The sequence below is a fragment of the Neomonachus schauinslandi genome, chromosome 1 (genome assembly GCF_002201575.2).
Source record: "Neomonachus schauinslandi chromosome 1, ASM220157v2, whole genome shotgun sequence".
NCBI classification, from domain to species: Eukaryota; Metazoa; Chordata; class Mammalia; order Carnivora; family Phocidae; genus Neomonachus; species Neomonachus schauinslandi.
In genome coordinates this window covers 135636563-135648537 of record NC_058403.1, presented here as the reverse complement: position 1 = coordinate 135648537, position 11975 = coordinate 135636563, and positions in this window count along the sequence as shown.

Genomic DNA, 11975 nt, shown 5'->3' with positions numbered 1-11975 from the left:
CTCTCCCCCCATTTAGACACGGCCTGCATGCTGCTTGCGGTACCAGTTTTAAGGAAACACCACATAGGAATACAATTCTATTTGAAACCCAGCAAAGAGGAACTTAGAGGAAACTTTTGGTGATTTTCAGTATAGGTGAAATGCTTATTTACTCTTTTAGAGTGATCGATTCATCTTGGTTTGCCTGGGACTTTCCCAGTATTCACGCTGAAGTCCCACATCCTGAAAGTCCCTTCAAACCAGGCAAACCAGAGTGCTTGGTCGCCCTCTATTTTATATTGTAAATAGTAGTTTATGTTACACTGGTGGTCCTCAGGCTGTGCACATCTTTTTCCACTTTGCTACCAGCCCATCTGGTGAGGTCCTTCATTCCCGGAATGTTGGAGCATGATATAGATGCCCAGACATAAGGGGGATTTGAGTGAGCCCTATTGGAAGAGATTTCAAAAATGATAAAGAAGTAAGAAATGGGAATAAAATGAGATGCTATTTATTCAGACAGATCCTGGAATGTTTTCCGGCAACCTGGAACCTCTCACAAATTCTTGACTTGCTGACTTTATTTGGCCATGGAGAAGAGAAAGCATGAAAGGAAAGTACTCTATCCTGGTCCATAGGGAAGAGCTGGTGGGGAGAATGGAGTGTCAGTAACTTAAAGAGGACATGGCTGTTTCACCTTAGAGTGCACAGAAGGGCAGGATGGAACATGATGGCAGGGACCCATGATCTCCCCTTCCCACATGGTTATCGATTTCAACCTTTTAGAGAGTCGACTGTGATGATTCCAATCACCACATGGGGAAAGCACTTGTTGATGCAAACATGAGCTTTTCAAGTAGGAAGCTCATTCTTAAGCCTTTCCTATTTATGCAGGAAATGGATTTGAAGCTTCCATCCCACCAGCGGGTGATGGTGTGTAGTGTGGACTCTGTAGCTGATGGCTAATTAGCTAATGTGCTTTAGTCTCGGGTGCCATCTGAATCATTAATTCTGCCATATAGATCCAGTCCTCATGAAAGGGCCACCGTCTTGGCTTTATAATGTAACATTTCTACTTTCTCTTGGACTATAGCCTCACTCTTGCCTTGGCAACTGTCTTTCCTTGGACCAGATGTCTCCTAAATCCTGTGCAATTCTGGGTATCTGCTTGAAAAGATCATCCTGAACCATGATCTCAGCAGCCTTCTCTCAAGGATCAAGTGTGACTCTGTGTCCGAAAACTAAGACCACACCTCTCTTTCACCTAGATCACCATCATCTGGGAGTTTCACTCCCTGAGACTGAGATCTTGTGTCCCTTTAATGGCCTACCTCCCATCGTAGGGGTGGCATTTGGCTTTGTGTATTCAGCTGTTAACCAAACACTCCAGGCTTAGAAATCCTTGAATACTGACACAAACTCCAATTAAGCATGACTTTGACAACCCATTGGATATTCAATATTGGATTACAGGTTATTCCCTTTCAAGGGCCAGCCCTGCTGCTGGGCCAGGTCTCCTGTCACAGAACTGGTTTCTTCTCTTTCCCACTGTGTCTGAGTTCATAGGATACCTCTTGACCAAGCTCACTTCAGTGATGACAGCCTTATAAAACACAAAGGATGATGATCAACTATGTGACTACCACACAAAAGAGAAAGAGGACAGCTGCCAGGGCATATGGTGCAATATTCACAGACAACAGAGAGAAAGCAGTACTGCTCAATTCCATGTATACTTCTGGCTTCCTTATTAAGTAGAATAGTTGTCAAATGTGGTTAAGAGAGAATTGATGTCTGGGATGGGTGATGAGTAATAAGAGGGCATCCAAGTATTTAAATGAAAATTCTCAGAGGTTCAGGTAAATTACTCCAGGATTCTGACAGACTTCTCATATGGGATTATTTAATCTTGATGGATAATCTTTGATGAACCTGAGAGATGCAGGAGATAGTCAATCATACCATTTTCCAAAAGGGGAAAACACAGATTTCAAAAATTAAAGGCATGTAAAATTAAAGTCTTTTCATAGAAAAAATTGAGAATACATTTTTTTTCTTTTTTTTAAGATTTTATTTATTTATTTGAGAGAGAGAATGAGAGACAGAGAGCATGAGAGGGAAGAGGGTCAGAGGGAGAAGCAGACCCCCCGCTGAGCAGGGAGCCCGATGCGGGACTCGATCCCAGGACTCCAGGATCATGACCTGAGCCGAAGGCAGTCGCTTAACCAACTGAGCCACCCAGACGCCCCGAGAATACATTTTTAATCAGATGGTTCTTAGTGCTTAGAAAGAAACGTGTTGATATAATCCAAGGGCAATAAATGGCAAGTAAATCATTAGAAACCAAGGCAGCTTTATCTCTCTTTCAACCTCGTGCTCTGTCTCTCTCCATTTGCTCCGGTATCTACATCTCTCTAAGCTCTGATTTGTTCTTCTATCTTTCTCTTCCAAAGAAGAGCTGCTGCTTCCTCTGCTCTTCCTGCATGATACATCATAGCTATCACCAAGTGAGGGTATCCTCAGATTCTGAGTCCACATTCCTTTGCATGTCAAGTACCTGTCCTTTGTACAAATTCTAGAAGCACACATTTTATGGTCCATTGACAAAACACCCACATTTGACCCTTAAGAGGGGTCAAGACAGAGTGCTTATATTCTTATTGGCCAAGAATTAATCTGTGCAGTGGGACAATACCTCCTCTAAAGCTTCTATTCCCACCTTTCGGAACCAAGAAGAGACTCACTGGAGCTAAGACCTTGCCTTTCCAAACCTTCTTACCCATCATCATCAAGGATGAAAAAGGAGCTCCTGAAATACCTCTCTTTCCACCACTGAACACTCACAGACTTGCCACCAGTCTCTTGAATCCATAAGGACCAATCTTATTTAGTATTTATCTGTGCTTATACAAGTCACTTCAAAACCCTTTTGACACACAGGGCAACTCTCATCTCTCTCATGCCCCAAAGACCCTGAACATCCTCTAATCTGTTTTCCTCTGCTGTGCTTCCTCATATCTTGAAATCCTTCACAGTGCACTCTGGATTTCATGGTCTACCATCAGTAAAATCCCATATCTCTTTTACCTTTTAATTCCATATATTTTTCATCATTTTATCTTCATGGAAATTTGGTTGTCCCTTGAGGATGCTGTGTCTGCTGTAGCCTTCTCAAGTAGTGGTTATTTTTCTCCTACGACTTTCTCACTTCTAGGCCTTAGGGATTTGATAGGTGTCCTTTTTGCTCCTTATTGCTGCTTTTAGACCATTTTCCTCCTCCTCCCCTTTCTCTTCCACTCTGAATCCAAGATCATCAAACTATATCACCCACTGTCTCTCATCAACTGAGTTTGGATCATGGGGTGATTCTCCAAATTTCTTTATGATTTTAGATTCTGGTCCACTATGCCCCTGTCTAATTCCTATGCCTTAGTGATTCAAATATATGTAATATGTAGTTGATTCTTTCCACTTTCTAATCTTCTAGTTCCTTAACTTTATCTTTTCCAAAAATCTTGTCTTCCATTCTACCTCAGCCCCTATTTCCCATTATCACATTCTAGACCTTGTCTTTATTGATAACCATAAATCTTTCATACTCTCAACTTCATGCCTTTCACTGTCTCACCACCATCTCAAAAATTTTCCAGTTCATTCCTTCCAATAGCCCAATTCCAAAGGGTTTCCAACATCCCCCACCCCCACCACCAAACTCCAATGCATTGAGCATATTACCTTTCTCTGTCCCTCAATCCCTTCATGTCCTTTCTCTCCTCATTATCAGGGTAAAATTATATATTCAGTCTTTATAATCACTCCTTTGCATACATTCTTATTTCCTTTGCCTCTATCTTGGTAAAAAATATAACCCTGATGAATTTCATTTTTGATTACTCCAAACTTATGCCCATGTCTAGTTGAACATGGCTAGAAAAAAAATTCACAACCACATTGGCTGGTCTCATTATAAATTCATGATTAGGGATCTCCAATAGGCCTTTAATGCTTTCAGGCAATCATAAATTCCTTATCCATTCATTCTCCTACTCTCCTAGATGATATGTCACCTTCTCTGTCTCCTTAAAGCTCCAATATCTCCTCCTCCATTTTTAGTCTATGGTGATGATCTTGTTTTTGGCTTCACTAAAAAAGTGAAAGCAATCAGAAGAGAACTGCCACAGACTCCGCCACCACATCTACCGAGTTACCAACAACTGAACTGATGTATTCTACTTTCCCTTTGCCTATCTTAGCTCTTCTCTCCACTTGGATACTAGATTACATATCTTCTTGCTCCAGCATCACTTCAGCAACTCCTCCCTCTCTTGGCAATATCATCAATATTTCCTTTCTTTATGGGATTGTTCCCATTTATTATTTCTCAGTTATAAAAACCTTCTTCTTGGGGGGTGAGGAAAAATGGGTGAAGGGGAGTGGGAGATAGAGGATTCCAGTTATGGAATAAGTCATGGGGATAAAGGGCCCAGCATAGGGTATATAGTCAATGGTATTGTCATAGTATTGTGTGGTGACAGATGGGAGCTACACTTGCGGTGAGTAGAGCATAATGTCTAGAGAAGTTGAATCACTATGTTGTATACCTGAGACTAATGTAACATTGTGTGTCAACTATATTAAAAACAAAACAGAACCTCTTCTTGATGACACATCCACCAACACTTGATGCCCCACTTCTTTGCTTCCCTTTGGAGAAAAGTTCCTCTAATGTTGTTTGAGCTGATTGTCTCCAATTCTTACATCCCCTTAAGTCACTCAAGTCAAGTTTTTCAGCCTCATGACATCATTGAAACCACTCTTGTCAATATAAGCAATAACTTCTCTGTGGCTACATTGAATGGTCAATTCTCAGTTTCCATTTTACTTGATCCAATAGCATCATTTGACCTTGTTGAATGCACTTTCTAGCAATTTGTTCATTTGGCTTCCAGGCTTCTATACTATCTTTGCTTTTTTTTTCTACCTTAGCGATTGCTTTATTTTAATCCCCTTCTCTGGTTCTTCCTCTGTCTCCCTAACTTTTTAATGTTACAGGGTCCCAAGGCTAAGTCCTTTGATTAACTTTCATCCTTTTGAGCTAATTGAGTCTCATGGCTTTAAAAACTATTTATATACCAACAACTTCCAATATATCTCTAGCTTGGACCTCTCTCCCAAACTGCAGACTTGTATTTCCAATCTGTCCAAAACAGACTTTCTGATCTTCCTCCCTTCCCCATTCCCAACCTCCTCCATGTCTGGCCTTCCCTGTCACAGTTGATGGCAGCAACTCCAACTATCCTGTGTCTCAGGCCAAAAACCTTGGCATGACTCTTTTCATAACTACATGCAATTTATCAGCAAATACTGTGGAATTAACCTTCAAAATAAATGTGGAATCTGACCAGTTCTCACCACTACCATTTCTCACTACTACTGCCTTGGTCCAAGTCACCATCTTTCACTAAGATTACCATAATAACATCCTAGCAGATCTTACTAATTCCTTTTAGATATAGTGGCCAAGGTTATCCTCTTAAAATGTAAATCAGATCATGTCACTCTTTTGTTCAAAACTGTGCAATAGGTTTTCCTTTCATTCAACATATGAATTAAAGTCCTTATGTTCATCCACTTACATCTCTGATCTCATTTCTCAGCTTTTCTCCAAATCATTTACTCTGCTGCAGCCACATTGATTTTCTTGTTCTTTTAACAAGCCATTTTCCCTTTGTCTTAGTGTTTTTGCATGGGTTGTGCCCTCTACACAAATGCCCCTTTCCTAGAAATTTGCATGGTTGGCCTCCTCCAAGTCTTTGTTCAAATGTCACCTTTTCAAAAAGGACCTAGTAAATCTACTTAAAATTTCCCTTCTTACCCTCAATGCCCTTTATCCCATTCTACTTTTCCTTTTTTTATAGGATTTCTCTTCTATAGTAATATGTAATTTACTTATGTATTATATTTAGTATCTATATTTTTCTCCCCCTGCTATAATGTAAGTTCCACAAGGGCAGAAATCTTTGTCTATCTTGATCATTGATATATCGCAAGAGCCTAGAACAGTTCTTGGTATGTAATAGGTGCTCAGTAAGTATTTGTTGAATAAATAAATGAATCCTACTTTCTAGATGTGTCTTACTTTGTTAGGTGTCTCTTCTTACTCTAATCAGTCAAGGTGAAGGGGGGATGAAGTCAAATGGAGGTAAATAGGACTACTTCCTCCAGAGATGGGGTAGGGTAGGTTCTCTAAGAAGAAATTTTTCTCTAAGAAAGTAGAATAGAAGTAGAAAGGAAATAATGAACACATCTGTAAAGATGGGATCATGAAAGTGTTGAATAATGAGTAGGCTATGGGGCTTGGGGCGAATCTTAGATGTTGGAACTAAATGAGTTTGTTTATTCCTTCCAAATTTAACATTCTACAGTACTTGAACACTCCCAAGAGTGTTGATGCCTGGATGAGATTTCTAATGATGTTCAGGAAAATTCTCCTTTTGTTTCTTATCTATTTAATAGTTTTATCCTCAATTTTAGAGACTTAGAGGTTAATAAAGTTATTAGGAGACATATACAGAGAGGTAATATACAAGATTGTAGAATCAGGGACTAAGGACATCTCAGTGGACTCCAATAATAGACCAAAACAAATAAGATAAAACTTAACAAGGATCAACCTAAAGTCCAGCATTTGGGGGTAAAAACAAAATCAACTTGCAAGTGCAGAATGAGGGAAATCAGGCTTGACAGCAAATTATGTGAAAAAGACTTAAAGGTTTTAGTTGATTATAAGATCAATATGTGCCAACAGTGTAATATTCCTTCTAAAAACAAACCCAAAACTTCTCAAATGTAATCTTGTGTCACGTTTGTAGAAACATAGGCCTGGATGTAAGCTGCAAAATAGTCACAGGGTTCTTTGCACCGTGAAGAGAATGGGTAAAGTGTTTTCTTCTTATCCCAAGTTTTTTATTTAGTTGAGACTGTCACATTTTAAGAGAAGCACTGACAAACAGGCAAAATGTGGAGGACACCAGAAACTGTTGGTTCTTTCAAACTACATTTATTAAATGCTGATATTATTCCTGGATGGTAGTGAATAAGCACACCAAAATCCACACCATCTGGAGTAATCAAAGAAAGTGGGGATAGTTTACTTTAAAAAGCTAATACATATATTTATTTTTAATGGACTCTATCATAAAACAGAAATATTTTAAGATGTTTAGTTATTGTGCAAATTTTGAGAAGTACAGAAAATTGGAAAGAAGTAAAAAAAATTTGCTCATAATTACCCTATTTCTGGGTAACTGCATTTTTGCACACTGCTTTTACTCTATGCAATTTTTGAGGAAGCCAAAGAAAGTGTGGAGGTGTGCATGAATGGCTTGTGTGGGCCAGATCTGAAGTGAGGTGTATCACTCCCATCCACAGTTGACTGGTCAGAACTAAGTCTCACAGTCCACAGTACTATCAAAGATGCTGAGAAATATGATTTAACTTTGTCCCAGGGGAAAAAAGAGTGGTATTTCTCATGTAACCACAACCCTCTATTGAGTCCTAGGTACTCTAGTTGGCTTTGTTTTGGTCATGATTCAGTGTATCTGCTATTAGAAATATCACTCTTAAAATTATTTTTGGATCAAAACTGGTTTAGTTTACAGCTCTCCTTTTTATAGTTGCCATTTTGTCCTTATCACTTTTACACTGAATTTTGTTCAGGTGATTTTTTGACTCCTGGGTTAGATGAGTATTTAACTTCCTAATTTTCTTCACATGATCCTGACTTTGATTTTTTTTTATTCCATTAGGTGCAGCCTAGTAGAATGTGTACTGCTGTCTGAGCACTTGAGATTGTTTTGATCAGAGGAGGAAGGTAGAAATCTGCCCCTCTCTCTTTCCCAGACGCCTTCCTTTTAGGTCTTCTTCAATGATTCTCCAATTGTTCTGTACTAATGTCTTTTTTCACACACAGTTCCAAATCATTGCTTTCAAAGAGAAACAATTTCATCCTTTTTAAAAAAATTTTTATTGTTATGTTAATCACCATACATTATATCATTAGTTTTTGATGTACTGTTCCATGATTCATTGTCTGTGCATAACACCCAGTGCTCCATGCAGAACGTGCCCTCTTTAATACCCATCACCAGGCTAACCCATCCTCCCACCCCCCTCCCCTCTAGAACCCTCAGTTTGTTTTTCAGAGTCATCTATCATGGTTCGTCTCCCCCTCTGGTTCCCCCCCTTCATTCTTCCCCTCCTGCTATCTTCTTCTTCTTCTTTTTTGTTTATTCTTAACATATATTGCATTATTTGTTTCAGAGGTACAGATCTGTGACTCAACAGTCTTGCACAATTCACAGCACTCACCATAGCACATACCCTCCCCAATGTCTATCACCCAGCCACCCCATTCCTTCCACCCCCCCCACTCTAGCAACCCTCAGTTTGTTTCCTGAGATTAAGAATTCCTCGTATCAGTGACGTCATATGATACATGTTGTTCTCTGATTGACTTATTTTGCTCAGCATAACACCCTCCAGTTCCATCCACGTCATTGCAAATGGCAAGATTTCATTCCTTTTGATGGCTGCATTGTATTCCATTGTATATATATACCACTTCTTCTTTATCCATTCATCTGTCGATGGACATCTTGGCTCCTTCCACAGTTTGGCTTTTGTGGACATTGCTGCTATAAACATCAGGGTGCACATACCCCTTTGGATCCCTCCATTTGTATCTTTAGGGTAAATACCCAGTAGTGTAATTGCTGGATCGTATGGTAGCTCTATTTTCAACTTTTTGAGGAATCTCCATACTGTTTTCAAGAGTGGCTGCACCCGGCTTGCATTCCCACCAACAGTGTAAGAGGGTTCCCCTTTCTCTGCATCCCCACCAACATCTATCATTTCCTGACTTGTTCATTTTAGGCATTCCGACTGGTGTGAGGTGATATCTCATTGACATTTTGATTTGGATTTCCCTGATGCCAAGAGATGTTGAGCACTTTTTCATGTGTCTGTTGGCCATTTGGATGTCTTCTTTGCAGAAATGTCTGTTCATGTCTTCTGTTGATTTCTTGATTGGATTATTTGTTCTTTGGGTGTTGAATTTGATAAGTTCTTTATAGATATTGGATACTAGCCCTTTATGTGATATGTCATTTGCAAATATCTTCTCCCATTCTGTCGGTTGGCTTTTGGTTTTGTTGACTGTTTCTTTTGCTGTGCAAAAGCGGTTTTATCTTGATGAAGTCCCAATAGTTCATTTTTGCCCATGCTTCCCTTGTCTTTGGCGATGTTTCCAGGAAGAAGTTGCTGCGGCTGAGGTTGAAGAGGTTGCTGCCTGTGTTCTCCTTTAGGATGTTGATGGACTCCTGTCTCCCATTTAGGTCTTTCAACCATTTTGAGTCTATTTTTGTGTGTGGTGTAAGGAAATGGTCCAGTTTCATTCTTCTGTGTGTGGTTGTCCAATTTTCCCAACAGCATTTGTTGAAGTGACTGTCTTTTTACCATTGGACATTCTTTCCTGCTTTGTCAAAGATTAGTTGACCATAGAGTTAAGGGTCCATTTCTGGGCTCTCTATTCTGTTCCATTGATCTATGTGTCTGTTTTTGTGCTGGTACCACACTGTCTTGATGATGACAGCTTTGTAATAGAGCTGGAAGTCTGGAATAGTGATGCCACCAGCTTTGCTTTTCTTTTTCAATATTTCTCTGGCTATTCGGGGTCTTTTCTGGTTGCATACAAATTTTAGGATTTTTTGTTCCATTTCTTTGAAAAAAGTGGATGGTATTTTGGTGGGGATTGCATTGAATGTGTAGATTGCTCTAGGTAGCATTGACATCTTCACAATATTTGTTCTTCCAATCCATGAGCATGGAACGTTTTTCCATTTCTTTGTGTCTTCCTCAATTTATTTCATGCGTATTTTATAGTTTTCTGAGTACAGATCCTTTGCCTCTTTGGTTAGATTTATTCCTAGGTATCTTATGCTTTTGGGTGCAGTTGTAAATGGGATTGACTCCTTAATTTCTCTTTCTTCTGTCTTGTTGTTGGTGTATAGGAATGCCACTGATTTCTGTGCATTGATTTTATATCCTGCCACTTTAGTGAATTCCTGTATGAGTTCTCGCAGTTTTGGGGTGGAGTCTTTTGGGTTTTCCACATAAAGTATCATACCATCTGCAAACAGTGAGAGTTTGACTTCTTCTTTGCTGATTTGGATTCCTTTTATTTCTTTTTGTTGTCTGATTGCTGTGGCTAGGACTTCTAATACTATGTTGAATAGCAGTGGTGATAGTGGACATCCCTGCCGCGTTCCTGACCTTAGGGGGAAAGCTCTCAGTTTTTCCCCGTTGAGAATGATATTTGCAGTGGGTTTTTCATAGATGGCTTTTATGATATTGAGGTATGTACCCTCTATCCCTATACTCTGAAGAGTTTTGATCAAGAAAGGATGCTTTTTCTGCATCTATTGAGAGGCTCATATGGTTCTTGTTCTTTCTTTTATTAATGTATTGTATCACATTGATTGATTTGCGGATGTTGAACCAACCTTGCAGCCCAGGGATAAACCTCACTTGGTCCTGGTGAATAATCCTTTTAATGTACTGTTGTATCCTGTTGGCTAGTATTTTGGTGAGAATTTTTGCATCCATGTTCATCAAGGATATTGGTCTGTAATTCTCCTTTTTGATGGGGTCTTTGTCTGGTTTTGGGATCAAGGTAATGGTGGCCTCATAAAACGAGTTTGGAAGCTTTCCTTCTATTTCTAGTTTTTGGAACAGTTTCAAAAGAATAGGTATTAGTTCTTCTTTAAATGTTTGGTAGAATTCCCCCCAGAAGCCATCTGGCCCTGGGCTTTTGTTTGTTGGGAGATTTTTGATGACTGCTTCAATTTCCTTAGTGGTTATAGGTCTGTTCAGGTTTTCTATTTCTTCCTGGTACAGTTTTGGTAGTTGATACATCTCTAGGAATGCATCCATATCTTCCAGATTATCTAATTTGCTGGCGTAGAGTTACCCATAATATGTTCTTAGAATTGTTTGTATTTCTTTGGTGTTGGTTGTGATCTATCCTATTTCATTCATGATTTTGTTGATTTGGGTCATTTCTCTTTTCTTTTTGATAAGTCTGGCCAGGGGGTTATCAATCTTGTTAATTCTTTCAAAGAACCAGCTCCTGCTTTCGTTGATCTGTTCTACTGTTCTTTTGGTTTCTATTTCATTGATTTCTGCTCTGATCTTTATTATTTCTCTTCTCCTGCTGGGTTTAGGCTTTATTTGCTGTTCTTTCTCCAGCTCCTTTAGGTGTAGGGTTAGGTTGTGTACTTGAGACCTTTCTTGTGTCTTGAGAAAGGCTTGTATTGCTATATACTTTCCTCTTAGGACTGCCTTTGCTGCATCCCAAAGATTTTGAACAGTTGTGTTTTCATTTTCATTTGTTTCCATGAATTTTTTAAATTCTTATTTAATTTCCTGGTTGACCCATTTATTCTTTAGTAGGATGCTCTTTAGTCCATGTATTTGAATTCTTTCCAACTTTCCTTTTATGATTGAGTTCTAGTTTCAAAGCATTGTGGTCTGAAAATAGGCAGGGAATGATCTCAATCTTTTGGTACTGGTTGAGAACTGATTTTTGACCTAGGATGAAATCTATTCTGGAGAATATTCCATGGGCACTAGAGAAGAATGTGTATTCCATTGCTTTGGGTTGGAATGTTCTGAATATGTCTGTGAAGTCCATTTGGTGCAGCGTGTCATTTAAAGTCTTTATTTCCTTGTTGATCTTTTGCTTAGATGATCTGTCCATTTCAGTGAGGGGGGTGTTAAAGTCCCCCACTATTATTGTATTGTTGTCGATGTGTTTCTTTGCTTTTGTTATTAATTGGCTTATATAATTGGATGCTCCCATGTTAGGGGCATAGATATTTACAATTGTTAGAATTTTTGTTGGATAGACCCTTTAAGTAGGATATAGTGTCCTTCCT